This window comes from Macaca fascicularis, chromosome 12 (assembly GCF_037993035.2).
Source record: "Macaca fascicularis isolate 582-1 chromosome 12, T2T-MFA8v1.1".
Taxonomy (NCBI): Eukaryota; Metazoa; Chordata; class Mammalia; order Primates; family Cercopithecidae; genus Macaca; species Macaca fascicularis.
Genome location: NC_088386.1, coordinates 85,605,908 through 85,621,826, shown reverse-complemented (window position 1 = coordinate 85,621,826; position 15,919 = coordinate 85,605,908).

Sequence of the window (15,919 nt, the reverse complement as noted above, 5' to 3'; positions counted from 1 at the left end):
TCTAAAGTGTTCTGATACCCATGTGTGTACACATGACCCCCTTATGTTATTTTTGGCAATAAAATCACATGATATGGAAAAAAAAAAAGGAGTAGAAGGAATCCACTTTGTTTCTCACACTTGTCTTATACGTCATACTGCCCCTGAAACCTAATGAGGCAGAATTTATGCACTTCTAAATATTGGTCAAAGACAATACTGCTCAAAGACTGGGCAAAACCCTAGTGTCAACTTCTAAACTCTGGTATAGGCTAGAGTGTGAAGCTGGGCAATACTTGGAATGGAAAGTAGAATGGCATACTTTTTTTTCTAATCTGGAGTCAGAGTTAACCAATAGTCTCTTTTAACTGATTCCAAGAAAGGAATCTCTGTAGGCCCAGTATACTTTTATAAAAAGCAGTGGTAAGTAACAAGGGAGTTAAGCACACAAAGGTGGGGTCAGGGACCTTACTCCCCTGACCTTACTATCCTCTGGTTAGCCACATGGCAGATCTCACTCAAGAGAAAGAAAGCAGGCTGCATCTGTGTACATCTTTTTAAAAACAAACAAACAAACAAAACAAAACAACCAAAAAACAAAAAAAAAAAAAAAGAAATAGTGTGTCTCTGCCACAAGTTAAAGAAGCTTAATTAGGGCCAGAAATCTGACCAGTTATGATAACTCATCCTTATCTGAGAAAGAATGAATCTTCTCTTTCAAAGGGTAGTCATTCTTGCTTTATCATAAGCTTGGGTCCTAGTAATCACTGTGTTAAAAGATTAGAAATAAAAGTGTGTAATGGAAGGGAGCAGAGGCAAGGGAGCTCTATTAGCTCATTTCTCTCTTTCAGCTCACTCCATCCTCTTTGCTCTTTTTCAGTTCATTAATTTTGGAGAAGAGGGGAGGAGCTGCCTAAGCTACATATTTCACTCCAGTTGATCTGGGAACTCTAGCTTTGTATTTGGAGTTTCAGATAAATGATAATTTAATAGTAAAATGGATTTGTATTTCCCAGTTGCAGTTGTCTTTTGTATGTCTATTCTCCCTCAGAAACCTTATGAGGATGGGTAGATTTAGGCATCTGGGTCTCTTGAGCTAACAACCTAACAGCCGGTGTTCAATCAATAATAATTATTATCAGATAATGATCAAACATGTGGTATGTAACAACGATAGTAATTAATGTAAGATCAGTTTGGAACTCAGTTCTGCCAAGGCAAGTTGAACTCTAACTGAATATGAAACATATTTTCATTCTTTTTGATGCCTATAGGCAGAAGTGGCTCACTGGTGTTTTCCTATACAAAGAATATGAAAAAAACCTACATAAACGTTACATTAAAATTTTTTTCATTTTATGAAAAGACCATTGAATATTATAAGTAATAATACCACAAATATTTCTGGGTATGTGTTTTTCATTTCAAATGAATATAACATTACCTACTCAAAAAACTGTAAGTGGATTTTCAAGCTAATGAATCATGAAATATTTTGTTGAGTTACAAGTGAACCAAATGGTCATATTTATTTTAACACCTGGGAAAAGTCAGGATATGCACAGCTGGCTGTTAGCTTGTCACACATTCCTAAGTTTACAATTACTACTAGTGTTCTCAAACCAAGTCCACTGACAAACAGTTGCAGGTGGCCAACATGTTTGTGTGTAGAAAGAGCTTTACTCAGCAAAATCTAGTAATGTATCAATAGTAGCATTTACTTTTGAAAAATATCAGTATTTGGGAATGGCAATTTCTAAATATTATCTTAATGATTTAAAGCATGCTTAGGACTGCTAATAAGAAATTTATACCACTATAATTTTGAAAAAAAATCAGTCATTTAAGAATTATGGCAAAGAATAAATTGATCTGTTAAATAAATTCTAATTATTTGGAATATTTCTAATGAAGGAAGTAACTAAATCTTTATGTAATAGCAGTTGGTTATCTAACTCATTCTTTAGAGCATTATTTCTAGGAAATGTAGCTAGTATCCCTGAGGAGGGGAAAGCATGTATAATTTTACAAGATAATCATTTTCAGGTTTTTTGATTATATTAAAAAGTTAAATTTAAATTTGTTTCATACAATTATTTTTATAATTTTTATTAAATGTTGAGTAGGCAGGAAAGAATATTTATAAAGTATATAACATATGAAGAATAACAAAATATGAATATTTACATTCCATCACCCAGTTTAAGAAAAAAAATAACATTACCATTGAAGTCCTGTGTACCCCTTCCTGAGCTTCTTTCTTTCACTTCTGTCCCTCAGTGGTCACCATTTTCCTCACTTTTGTGTATTTTATTTTCTTGCTTTTCTTTAGGGTTGTACCACATAGAGTTGCAGCTCAACTTATGTTTACTTTTGAACATTCCGCAATTTGTATTAATTAAATAATGCTGTATTCATTGACTTTTATTTTGTTCAACATGGTACTGTTGAGATTCATTCAAGTTCTTTCATGCAGCTGTAACTCATGCATTTTATTGCTATGTAGCATTCCACTATATAAAGGTATCACGATATATTTATACATTTTACTGTTGATGAACATTTGGTTTTTTTTTCAGTTCTTTATATTACCCAGTGCTACTACAACCATTTTGCACAACTCTCCTGGTGCACATGTGCAAGAGCTTCTAATGGTATGTGTGTGTCTGTGTATACACAGATGTGGAATGTTGGGATCTTCAGTGTTTTATATATATATGTTATGTGTGTATATATATTTAATTAAATATTAATTAATATTACTTAATTAAATATTACTATAATTACTACATTATTTATGTCAAATTATTTCCTAATGTGCTTTTTACCAATTTATACTCTCACCAGCAGTATATGTGTTCCAATTGCTCCATATTCCTGTCCATATTTTATATTCTCAGAATTTTAAATTTACGCCAAGCAGATAAGTTTACTTATAGTTTTAATGTGCACTTCTCTGATTACAGTGAGGTTGAGTATTTGGCCATATCATTAACCACTTGTGAAGTGCTTTTTCAAATTTCTCGCCCAGTTCCTTATGGAGTTGCTGATCTTCTTATTAACTTATAGGTAAGAATTTTTTATATGTTCAAGACACTAATCCTTTGTCAATTATATGTAGCAAATATCTTTGTCATTTACATGTTGCAAATATCTTGATGCAGTGACTCACACCTGTAATCCCACCACTTTGGGAGGCTGAGGCGAGTGGATTACCTGAGGTCAGGAGTTCAAGACCAGCCTGGCCTACATGGTGAAACCCTGTCTCTATTAAAAATACAAAAATTAGCTGGGTGTGGTGGTGTACATCTGTAGTCCCAGCTACTCGGGAAGCCAAGGCAGGAAAATTGCTTGAACTTGGGAGGCAGAGGTTGCAGTAAGCTGAGATCGCACCACTGCATTCCAGCCTGGGCGACAGAGTGAGATGTAATATCTTTTCACAGTGGCTTGTCTTTTCACTCTTCTTGTCTTTTGATGAACAAGAGTTCTTAATTTTAATGTATGCTACTCAAACATCTTTTCCTTATTCAAAACTATTTTTCATAGCTGTTATCAAAATTGAAAAAGTCTTACTATAGGAGCTAAAAAAGCTATATCATAGAAATTGGAAACTGTCATAGTGGTTTCTATCATCTAACAATATCTTCTTATTTAACTATAGAATTTCATATGAAAAATTGTGGTTGAGATAAATGGCTGTTTTCTCTGGTTTTGATGGCAAGCTGACTTACTAATAAATCAGTTTGCTAATGATAAATCGTAGAGCTACAAAAGGCACAGATTTCTGAAAACTTTTCTATAACTTATATCTTAGCTGTAATAAAATATGGGTGAGGATTGGTTGCAAAGGACACATCTGCAATATATGAGTTAATAATGGAGGTAATGTCATTTGTCTACCAGAAGGAATATATATGTATAGCATAGAAAATTTCTATGTAATGGGAGTAAGAGTCAGAGAAAACAGATTTTTTTTAAACATTTCACATCTAAACTTTCTATAACATCTGAACATTATATCATGAGCATGGATTACTTTTATTTTATTTTGTTTTATTTTATTTTATTTTATTTGAGACGGAGGCTCCCTGTGTTGCCCAGGCTGGAGTGTAGTAGTGTGATCTCGGCTCACTGCAACCTCTATGTCCTGAGTTTAAGCAATTCTCCTCCTCAGCCTCCTGAGTAGCTGGGGCTACAGGCGTGTGCCACCATGCCTAGTTAATTTTTGTATTTTTAGTAGAGACAAGGTTTCACCATATTGTCCAGGCTGGTCTTGAACTCCTGACCTCGGAATTAAATTTAATAATAGAAAGCATGTCTGATATTCTTCAAGTTGAATTGAAAATTATTGTAAAAATATTAACACTGGCCAGGTTAGGTAGCTCATACCTGTGATCTCAGCACTTTGGGAGGCCAAGATGGGAGGATCACTTAAGGTCAAGAGTTTGAGACCAGCCTGGACAACATAGTGAGAATCCATCTCTATCACAAATTTTAAAAAGCTGAGACAGGAGGATTGCTTGAGTCTAGAAGTTCAAGGCTGCAGTAAGCCACGATTGCACCACTGCACTACAGCCTGGATGACAGAGTGAGAGCTTATCTCAAAAAAAAAAAAAAAATTAACATGTTCTTACATGTATATGATGTAAACCTGGGATTTTATTATAGTGCAGCACTAATTTTTTCATGTTTGCATGTAAGATTTGGGAGTCTAAGTGCTCTTGAAAATATACTAGTAAAAATAAGTTCAAAGATTTGAGCATTATCAGTTGAAAATGACCCACTGTTCTTAAATATTTTATTTTTTGATAATCTTTAAATAAACTGTGGATCCTGTTATTTCCAAAATAGAGAAGCATATGTGAATATCTGTTCTTACACTCAAGTTTAGAACATAAAACTTAAAATTTGTGGTGAAGGCAAAAAAAAAATGGCTAAACAATAATATTCACTGTCACTTAGATCAGTTTTATGTTAATGTTTTGAGTTATCTTAACTTTTAAGATATTTATATTGGATTCGGTTTTTAAACAACTCTGAGTGGGATGATTTAGCAAAAATACAAATCTTTTTTGAAACTTCTCTTCCCACTTTGTCACATGATGGTGTTTGTGGTAAATTTTGTGTTCTTAAATTACATCTCAATAAGAATTTGCTTGCTCAATATCACTAATCTTCAGAGAAATGCAAATTAAAACTGCAATTAAATATCATCTTACACCAGTTAGAATGACCATTATTAAAAAGTCAAAAAACAGTAGACATTGGTGAGGATGCAGAGAAAGGAAACACTTATATACTGCTTGTGGAAACGTAAATTAGTACAACCTCTATGGAAAACAGTATGGAGATTTCTCAAAGAACTAAAAATACAACCACCATTTGACCCAGCAATTCCACTACTGGGTACCTACCTAACGAAAAAGACATCACTGTATCAAAAAAAATCTGTACTTGTATGTTTACCATAACACTATTCACAATAGCAAAGTCATGGAATCAAGTTAAGTATCCATCAATGGAAAACTGGATTTTAAAAGTATGGTATACATATATACCACAGAATACTAGCAAAAAAAAACCAAGAAAGAAATAATGTCTTTTACAGAAACATGGATGCAACTAGAGGCCATTATCCTTGGTGAAATGACTCAAGAAGTTAAAAACCACATGTTCTCACTTAAAAGTGGGAGCTAAACAATGGGTACATGCAGACATACAGAGTAAATAATGAACACTGGAGACTCCAAAAGGTGGGAGGGTGGGAGGCAGGTACAGATGAATATGATCCTATGGAGTAGAATGTACACTATTTGGGTGATGAGTACACTAAAAGCCCAGCATTCACCACTATGCAATATATCCATGTAACACCACTGTACTTGTACCCCTAAGTCCATAAATAAAAAATATTTTTTAAAAGAATTTGCTAACTGAATAGTTTAAAGATAAATCTTTTAGAGGTCAAAGATATTGGGCATGTAAAGATTATGGTAATTTAAACATGAATATATGCAAAAATGTACAACTGCCTGGTCTAATTCTGAGCAAGGATGCAGAGATCATTTTTGCTGATAATTGAATATCATAAAGGTCACTGATGGTCAATAAAACTGCAATGTTCCAAATAAATTACTTTTATATATGCCAACAGATGTTGGGAAAAAATTAGTCACTTATGATAAAAATGATGCAAAAATGTGTTAGTTGTAACATAGTTTTAAATATATGTAACATTCAAACAGAATGTGATATAACCCATTTATGCCTGAGGTTGCAATTTTTTGAATTTTTGCAATCAGATCTTGGTGATGGCCTTGAACAGTAGGATATAAATGACTCCCACATATTAATGACTGACACATATTGATGTGTATATATTTGTAAGGTTTCTTATATAAAAATGTCACCAAACCAGAAGAAAAGTTTGGTCATATCATATGTTCTGATCTTATCAATCTTCTGATCTTTTCATTTGCAAAATATAGTTGCCATAAATTTAAGTAACTAGTGTGTGTACATATGCAAATTTATCACAATGCCACTTAGAATCTACTGTGTAAGGATGTGGATGCATTAAACAATTTTCTTATGAGAAAACAGCTGTTCTCTTATAATTTGATAAAGTAGGTGTGCCACTTGTTTATACCAACAGGGTAAGAAAAAAGACTTGTGGAATGTTTCTTTGTTTTGAGAAATACCTGACCTGGACTATAACTTTTTCCTTATCTTTCTCTTGCCTTCCCACTGACAGGGATTCTCCAACCTTGATGTTCATTTTACTACTATTACATGTTCACTTGAAACTGTCTGGCTCAACATACATCCTCATCTCTTTCAACTTTCACCTTGACTTCTTTTCTCTCTGACAATGTTTTCATGTTGGCAATACCCCTTCAGGCTTCATTCATTCATTCAATCAATATCACAAACAATACACAAACAAAAGATGCAGCTTAGTGGTTAAGAGGTGGACTCTGATGCCAGACAGCTTAAGTTTGTATCTTGGTTCTACCAGCTGTTAGCCATTAGAACTTGGGAAAATCACTTAACTTACAAGCATCAATTTCCTCATCTGTAAAAATGAGGTTATACTGATACTGTACTAACAATATCACCTCACAGAGTGTTGGGAGAAATGAATACATCAATATATCTAAAAGTCTTTTTTTTTTTTTTTTTTTTGAGATGGAGTTTCACTCTTGTCACCCAGGCTGGAGTACAATGGTGCAGTCTCGGCTCACTGCAACCTCCGCCTCCCAGGTTCAAGGGATTCTCCTGCCTCAGCCTCCAGAGTAGCTGGAATTACAGGCATGCACCACCATGCCTGGCTAATTTTGTATTTTCAGTAGAGACGGGGTTTCACCATGTTGGTCAGGCTGGTCTCAAACTCCTGACCTCAGGTGATCTGCCCACCTCGGCCTCCCAAAGTGATGGGATTACAGGCGTGAGCCACCGTGCCCGGCCTGTATCTAAAAATCTTATAACAGTGCTCAATATGTACTAAGAATCATGTAACTGTCAACTGATTTTATTATTAATCTTATTATTACCATTATTTGAGCACCTATATGCCAACCACTCTACTACATATTTGGATTATATTAGTGAACTCGATGGACAAGGCCTTGAGTAAAATGCAGCCTATCCCCACTTTCCCTATTGCAGACTTGTAAGTGGGCCCTGAATAAAATATTTGGCCAGGGATGTTATCACATTTAACAATAGGCACCAAAATTACTAAACCAGCAAGAAAAGACACAATCTCTACGACTGGCATAGATAACAAAAGCACCTGACCACCTATTTTTAATTTCTATTGATATTACCATAATCTTCTGTTTTAATTCTAGTTCTCATTTCCCCCTTTCCATCACTACAGTCTGCAATTTTCAAGTCCTAAATGGGTGTTACTAACAGTAACTTATTTACAAAGAAGATTCATGATCAGTATAGTTATATAAGAACCAATTCATTAAATAGCCAAAAGTAAAAAGGAAACACCCTCAGACTATATAAAGTTACAAAAGATATGACCGAAAAAATAAGTAAAAGTTCTTAAAAAGATACATAACTTGTAATTCTCCTACAGTTGCACACCCTAAGTGCAGAACTATCCTGTTTCAACATGATCATAAAACAACCATAATAGAATATTTTTAGATATTGAAAAGTTACTCTTTTTCCTCCCCATTGTTAACTTTCTTTTACCATTTCTCCTAATTTACAAATATTGCCTTCATGTAGGAGAACAGATAAAACCTAAAATAAAAGAGCTAAATTCTTGCTTAGAATTCCAAAATAAGATCTTCATAATATGAATTCTATTTCTAAGATCTAGGTACTCATTCAAGGAGAAAAAAAAAATGATATGATTTTGTTTCAGTTCCAAAAAGGTCTGGTTTGGAAGACTGGAAGCTCAAGCTATGTAATGTACCATTGACCAGCTTAAGGCGGAGAAGAAATAAGCCCCTTTCTTGCATAGGGGAGGAAAATCTTTCTTCTACCCTCCTAGGTTCTGTTGCTGGGCCTGAGAATTAAACTAACATAAGATAGAGCAATGGGGAAAAAGCAAACAAGTTTTATTTAATATTTTTACATGCATGGGAGCCCTCATAAGAAAAATGAATGTCTGAAAAAGCAGTTAGGCTCAAAAGTTTATATACCTTTTAAAACAAAGAATGATAAATTATGAGGATATGATAAGACAAAGGGCATTAGGCTAGGGGCAGTACATTGTGAGGCAGTGACCAGGAAATATACAGGGGAAACCAAAGGAATATAAGGATTGTTTTCAGTCTGTGTAGTTTGTTTGTATGGATCTCTTTTGGCAGTAACTCCCAGTCTCCAGTGTTATGATTGTTCTTCTATTCCTGGTTCAGGAAGAACACTTTTCTCAAGGGAAATTTTACAACCTGCTTTGAGATAAGAAGCGTTGGGAAGTCAGAGAGTTCTTCCTGCACTTGCTATTTCTCAAGTGTCTTCAGCTCAAAATAATTCTTATGCCAGAGTGACATATTTTGGGGTGGCATATTCTGATCTCCTATACTTGCCTTCAGCAAATGCTATTCTGAAAACGAGTATGAGCTAAATGATTCTCTAACTTTAGACTTTTAGGTCTTGGAAGAGTGAAGCAATATTTTTAGGACAATGAAATATAGGTAACAGCTATTGTGTTGACCCATACCGCTACCTCCCTATTTGAAAACTTTAGATTTGGCTTTCAAAGTACTTAAAGCATTTACCAACTGATTAAAGGGAAGAAAACAGTGCCACGAAGATCCTGAAAGAGGAAGATTCAGCTGGGCGCGGTGGCTCACATCTGTCATCCCAGCACTTTGGGAGGCCAAGGCGGTGGATCACTTGAGGTCAGGAGTTCCAGACCAGCCTGGCCAACATGGTGAAACCTCGTCTGTACTAAAAATACAAAAGTTAGCCGGGTGTGCTGGCACATGCCTGTAATCCCAGCTACTTGGGAGGCTGAGGCAGGAGAATTGCTTGAACCTGGGAGGTGGAGGTTGCAGTGAGCCAATATCACATCATTGCCCTCCAGCCTAGGGGAAGAAGCAAGGCTCTGTCTCAAAAAAAAAAAAAAAAAAAAAAAAAAAAAAAAAAAAAAAAGGAGGATTCAGAGAACTAAACTAAGGTTTCTTCTATTGAATTAGAGGGAGAAAACCTAATACCGGTACTAGGAAGTCTGATTTGATTGTCGCAACAGAACGGTAGAAGAGGTCTGAGATAATACCTCCAAACCCAACCCCAAAACTTCCCTTATCTCCAGGAAAGTGCAGAAATGATCCAGAAAAGTTCCCCATATTCTTCTACTCCCCCCAACCCCCCAGGCATGAAAGAAAGTTGAGAATTAAGTCAGTACACAAGCCAGTGATTTATTATAACAACAGGGATAGAGAGCCAAATGGCAAAGGTTGATAAATGGGTAGCCCTAAACCAAGAAGGGACCTATTAACAGAAGGAAACAGTTGAGCTCTCAATCATTATAACCTGCTATTGATAATGATGGTGGTGATGACTATAATAATAAAGCTAACATTTATTATGTGCTAAGTGCTGTTTAAGTGATTTCCATAGGTTAACTCATTTCATCCTTACAACCCCATAAGATCAGTACTGTTATTGCCTACTATTTTAAAGATGAGGAAACGGACACACAGAGAGGGTAAGTAACTTTCCCACAGCTAATAAATGACAGACTTGGACTATGAATAGAGAATAGACCAAGAATTGCATTGGCCATACATATTTTTATAGTAGATAATATAGACAGTGGAGGCTCATGCCCAGAAATCAGGTGAGATAAGACATCTCAACCAGAGATAGCAAGGATCAGATACCCTTTTCTCAATGTCAGGACAAGATATAAATTCTTTGGGGGAACTTAAGTCATTAGTGGGAAGAAAAGTAATGTAAAATAGAGGAGAACTCTACGTATTTATATACATATACAATATACTTACGTCTCATATCTACATGTCTTTGAATATTTGTTTATGTAATGTGGTGACTTTAGAAAACACAAACAAAGGCTAGCTTTTAAAATAATTGAGATGTAAATTGTTGCTCTTTGGTGGTCTTCTTTAATCTTTTTCAGACCCTGAAGGCTTTCTACCATGAGCCCCTTTCTTACTTTCAGCAAAGGTGACACTAAAGACTAAGGTCTGAAGGTAGAGACTTATCTCAATTGACTCTTCACAATCAGTTAACAGATTGAACTCCTTATTCTATTCTCGCTCCCATGTTCACTACTGCACTTACCTAACCTTAAAAAAAAAAAAAGGCTGGGTGCCATGGCTCACGCCTGTAATCCCAGCACTTTGGGAGGCTGAGGTGGGCAGATCACCTGAGGTCAGGAGTTTGAGACCAGTCTGGCCAATATGGTGAAACCCTGTCTCTACTAAAAAGACAAAAATTAGCCAGGGTCGTGGCAGGCGCCTGTAATCCCAGCTACTCGGGAGGCTGAATTGCATTGGCCATAAATATTTTTAAGTAGATAATAGTTTTTTTATATTCAGGAGAATCACTTGAATCTGGGAGGTGAAGATTGCAGTGAGCCGAGATCTTGCCATTGCACTCCAGCCTGGGGAACGAGAGCGAGACTTCGTCTCAAAAAAACAAACAAACAAACAAACAAACAAACAAAAACAACCAAAAAACTAAGATAACGTGATTGATTTTGTAACTTTAGACTTTCAAACCTTGGAAGAGTTATATTTCAGGACACTGAAAAGTAGGTAACAGGCTGGGTGTGGTGGATCACATCTGTAATCCCAGCACTTTGGGATGCCAAGGCGGGCGGATCACGAGGTCAAGAGATAGACACCATCCTGGCCAACATGGTGAAACCCTGTCTCTACTAAAAGTACAAAAATTAGTTGGGCATGGTGGCGGGCACCTGTAGTCCCAGCTACTCGTGAGGCTGAGGCAGGAGAATCGCTTGAACCCGGGAGGCGGAGGTTGCAGTGAGCCGATATTGTGCCACTGCATTCCAGCCTGGTGACAGAGTGAGACTCCATCTCAAAAAAAAAAAAAAAAAAAAAAAGTAGGTAACAACTGTTGGGTTTACCTACGCATACACAGTTGACCCCTTGAACAACACAGATGTGAACTGTGTAGATCCACTTATATGTGGATTTCTTTTTTCTTTTTCTATTTATTTATTTATTTATTTATTTATTTATTTATTTATTTATTTTTTGAGACAGAGTCTCACTCTGTCACCCAGGCTGGAGTGCAATGGCCTGATCTCAGCTCACTGTAAACCTCAGCCTCCTGAGTAGCTGGGATTACAGGTGCCTGTCACTATGCCTGGCTAATAGAGATGAGGTTTCACCACCTTGGTCAGGTTGGCTTTGAACTCCTGACCTCGTGATCCACCCGCCTTGCCCTCCCAAAGTGCTGGGATTACAGGCGTGAGCTACCGTGCCCGGCTCTTTTTTCTCAATAAATACAGTCAGCACTCCATATCCACGGGTGCTGCATCTGCAACCAAAGGCAGATCAAAAATGCGGTATTTGTCTGATGTGAAACCCGCAGATACTGAGGGTCGGCTTTTTGTATACTTGGTTTTCACAGGATTGTGGTACTTGAGTATGCAAAGATTTTGCTATCTGCTGGGAGGTGGGGGATGTCCTGGAACCAATCCTCATTGTGAATACTGAGGGACCACTGTATTTTCCTACTTCCTAGATTAGGCCTTCAAAGTATTTTAAGCATTTAGCAAAGGGTTAAGAGTTAAATGTAAAATAAAATCACATAAGAACTAGAAAAACAAAACAAAAATCACAAAAGAACTTTAAAAAAAGTTTAAATACCTACATAATCTTGAGGTGAAAGGTCTTTCTAAGCTGAATACCAAAACACATCTATAAGAAAAAAATGATTTTACTAAATAAAATTTGAAAATTTGTATGACAGGAAAAAAGTACCACAAATTAAGTGTTGCAGGACTTTGTTATGTATATGCTATATATATGTTGATGTGTTATGTATATCTTACATAAAAGAATACTTAAAAAGAAGCTAAAAAATTAAGACGCTAATAGAAAAAGTCATAAGGCAATTGATAATTATAGTGGCACTGTAAGTTTAATGTAGTAACATAGACAGACATGATCCTACCATATTTATGGGGGTGGATGTACATAAATTTTTAAAAAATAGAGCCTAGAGAGACAGATTGAAATGTTCACAGTGGGTAGTGCAGGGGAGCAAAACTATGTGTAATTTTTATTTTGTTCTCTATATTGCCTGAAGTTTATCAGGGAGGTACAGGTTACTGCAGCATAAGGAAAAAGCTATTTTTTAAAAAGCTAAGTGTAAACATTGAATGCAAAAAAAACCACAAGAGGTATATGTCCTCTAAGCTAAACAGAGACAAAGAAAATTATTCTTCTGATCTGAATCTCATTTTCAGAATCTGTAACAAGACTTAGTAAAAATGATTTTTAATATTTGTGAATTTTTTTGACCCTCTAAGAAGTTAAAATGAATTAATTTCTTTCTTATTAACTTTCAGAATACCATTTGCTAGTACATGAAGAATGCTATACATTTTTAATTCTCCCAACTTATAGAAATTAAGTCAATATTAATAAAGTAATTAATACACTGTCTACAATGTACTTACAACTGTGATAACTCTCACAGGAGGTAAACAAATGTACTTATTATACGTTAAATATTTCATGATTCAAATTTTCCACCAAGTTAGACTGGCATAGCCCAACAATGATGATGAATTTGGTAAAGCAGTTTGTCAAGAATCTTAGTAACATAAACCTATTGCTTCAAATGTCCATGTAACATAAAGATAATACTATTGGTCTGCCATCAACTAAGTATGCACTTTTGAATAATAGGTTTATTCTTCACATAGATTTGAAAACTCTGGTTAGAATCAGAAATCACTAAAAGTCAGCAAAGTGGTTAGAATTAGAAATCAACAAGAGTAACCTATATGGGTTATAGGTTTAACCCATATAAGGTTAACCCATATATAATCCATATAGGGTTAAATATATTATTATCACTTAATAATGATGATGATGACATACAACTTTTTTTTGAGTGTTTATGTTCCATGTGCCACGCTAAATAATTATCATCATCATTTAATTGCCGAGGAAATTTAGGCTTAGAGATTATGCAGCTAGTCCAAGCTCACATTCAGTATTGGGATTCAAACCTCCATCTTTCTGATAACAAAGTATCATTATTGCCTTTTCATTAAATATTTTATAAATTTAGTTACTAGTGCTAGAATAAATGGAAATAATTTAAGCACTAGTAAAATAGTTTAAAATTGTATACTTATAAAAAAGATTTGACTACCTAATAATCCATGTATGAAAACTATTCAGTGCCAACAACGTGCAAAAAAATAGCCATATATCAAGCCAAAGAAATGGATGGGCTATTTCCAGTCTTTTATGTGCAAATGGAATAGGATGGAACTTAAGAGAACAAACTGATCTTTTTTCTGTTACTAGTTCTTCATACGTGGTAAAACAAAAACCCAATTGTTGGGTCTAACAGCGCACTGTTAAATTTGTTAACTTTCGGGAATAAAAGAAAAATTCTCACTGCTAGGCACTTTGGTGTTTGCTCACTTAATCCTTAATCAACAATGTCATAAGCTAGATATTATCACTCCATTTTGAAAAAAGAAAGAAATGAAACTGAGGCTTAGAAAGTTTGAACAACTTATATATGGCCAGTAAGTGACAAAGCTGAGATTTGAATCTAGGTCTAAATGATCCCAAAGCTGCACTAAGCATAGGCCAGTGTCAGTGTAGGAAAGCACAATTTGGAAATAATGAGCTAAATTTTAAAATAATTTTTATGTGTACTGATCACTGATTACTACCCTTATGTAACCATATATCAGGGAAAGCTAGCTTTCTGGTATGAAATGCAAAACCAAAGAATAAAAGCATTTGAAAAAGTATAAAAACATTTGTTTTAAAATCTCTATTTGAAGATTTAAGAAAGAAATATCTTCCTATGATACATGCACCTATTTACTAAGACTAAAAATCTAGTAATCTAAGAGATAACTTCAGATAATTTCAGAATTTGGAAACTAAAAATGTTTTAATGGCTAAAAGGAGAAACAGGCAGTGGAGTTTGCATCTAAGATGGCTCACTCACCTGGCTTCTTGGCAGAAGGCACCAATTCTCTGCTGGCTATTGGCCTTTACTTTCTAGTCACATAGACCTCTCTGTAAGGCTGCTTCTGAACTGTTTTGTTTTGTTTTTTGTTTTGATCTCGGTTACATTTATTTCTGCTCTGATCTCTATTATTTCTTTCTACTAGTTCTGAGTTTAGTTTGTTCTTGCTTTCCTAGTTCCATGAGGTGCATTGTTGGTTAATTGATTTGAAGTCTTTCTACATTTTTGATATAGGATCTTATTGTTATAAACTTCCCTCTTAGTACTGCTTTCACTCTATCCCATAGATTTTGGTATGTTATGTTTCCATTTTCATTTATTTCAAGAAATTTTAAAATTTCTTTAATTTCTTCATTGACCATTTGGTCATTTAGGAGCATATTGTTTAATTTCCATGTGTTTTCATACTTTCTAACATTCCTCTTTTTACTGGTTTCTAGTTTTATTCCATTGTGGTCAGAAAAGATATTTTACATGATTTCAATATTTTTGAATTTGTTTTATGGCCTAAGATATGGTCCATTCTGGAGAATTTTCCGTGTGTTGATGAAAACAATGAGTATTCTGCAGCAGTAGGGTGAAATGTCCTGTAAAGGTCAGTTAAGCCAAATTGCTCCAGTGTGTAGTTTAACTCTGATGTTTGTCAATTTTCTGTCTGGATGATCTGTTCGTTAATGACAGTGGGGTGTTAAAATCCCCTATTACTGTTGTATTGCAATTTATCTTTCTCTTTAGATCTATTAATGTTTACTTTATATACCTGGGAACTCTGGTGTTGGGTACATATATATTATTATATCCTCTTGCTGAAATGATCTTGTATTAGGTTGTCCTTGCACTGCTATAAAGAAATACCTGAGGTGGGATAATTTATAAAGAAAAGAGTTTTGACTTATAGTTCTGTAGGCTTTATAGGAAGCATGGTGTTGACATCTGTTCAGCTTCTAGGGGGGCCTCAAGAACCTTACAAACATAGTGGAAGGCAAACAGGAGCAGGTACATCACATGGTGAAGCAGAAGCAAGACAGAGAGAGTAGGAACAGGGAGGTGTCACACACTTTTAAATGACCAGATCTCATGAGAGCTCACTATCACAAACACCTCCCACCAGGCCCCAGCTCTGGCACTGGGGATAACAATTCAGCATGAGATTTGGGCATGGACAAATATCTAAACTATATCACTCTGCCCTGGCCTCTCCCAAATCTTATGTCCCTCTCACACTGCAAAATACTAGCCTGCCTTGTATGCA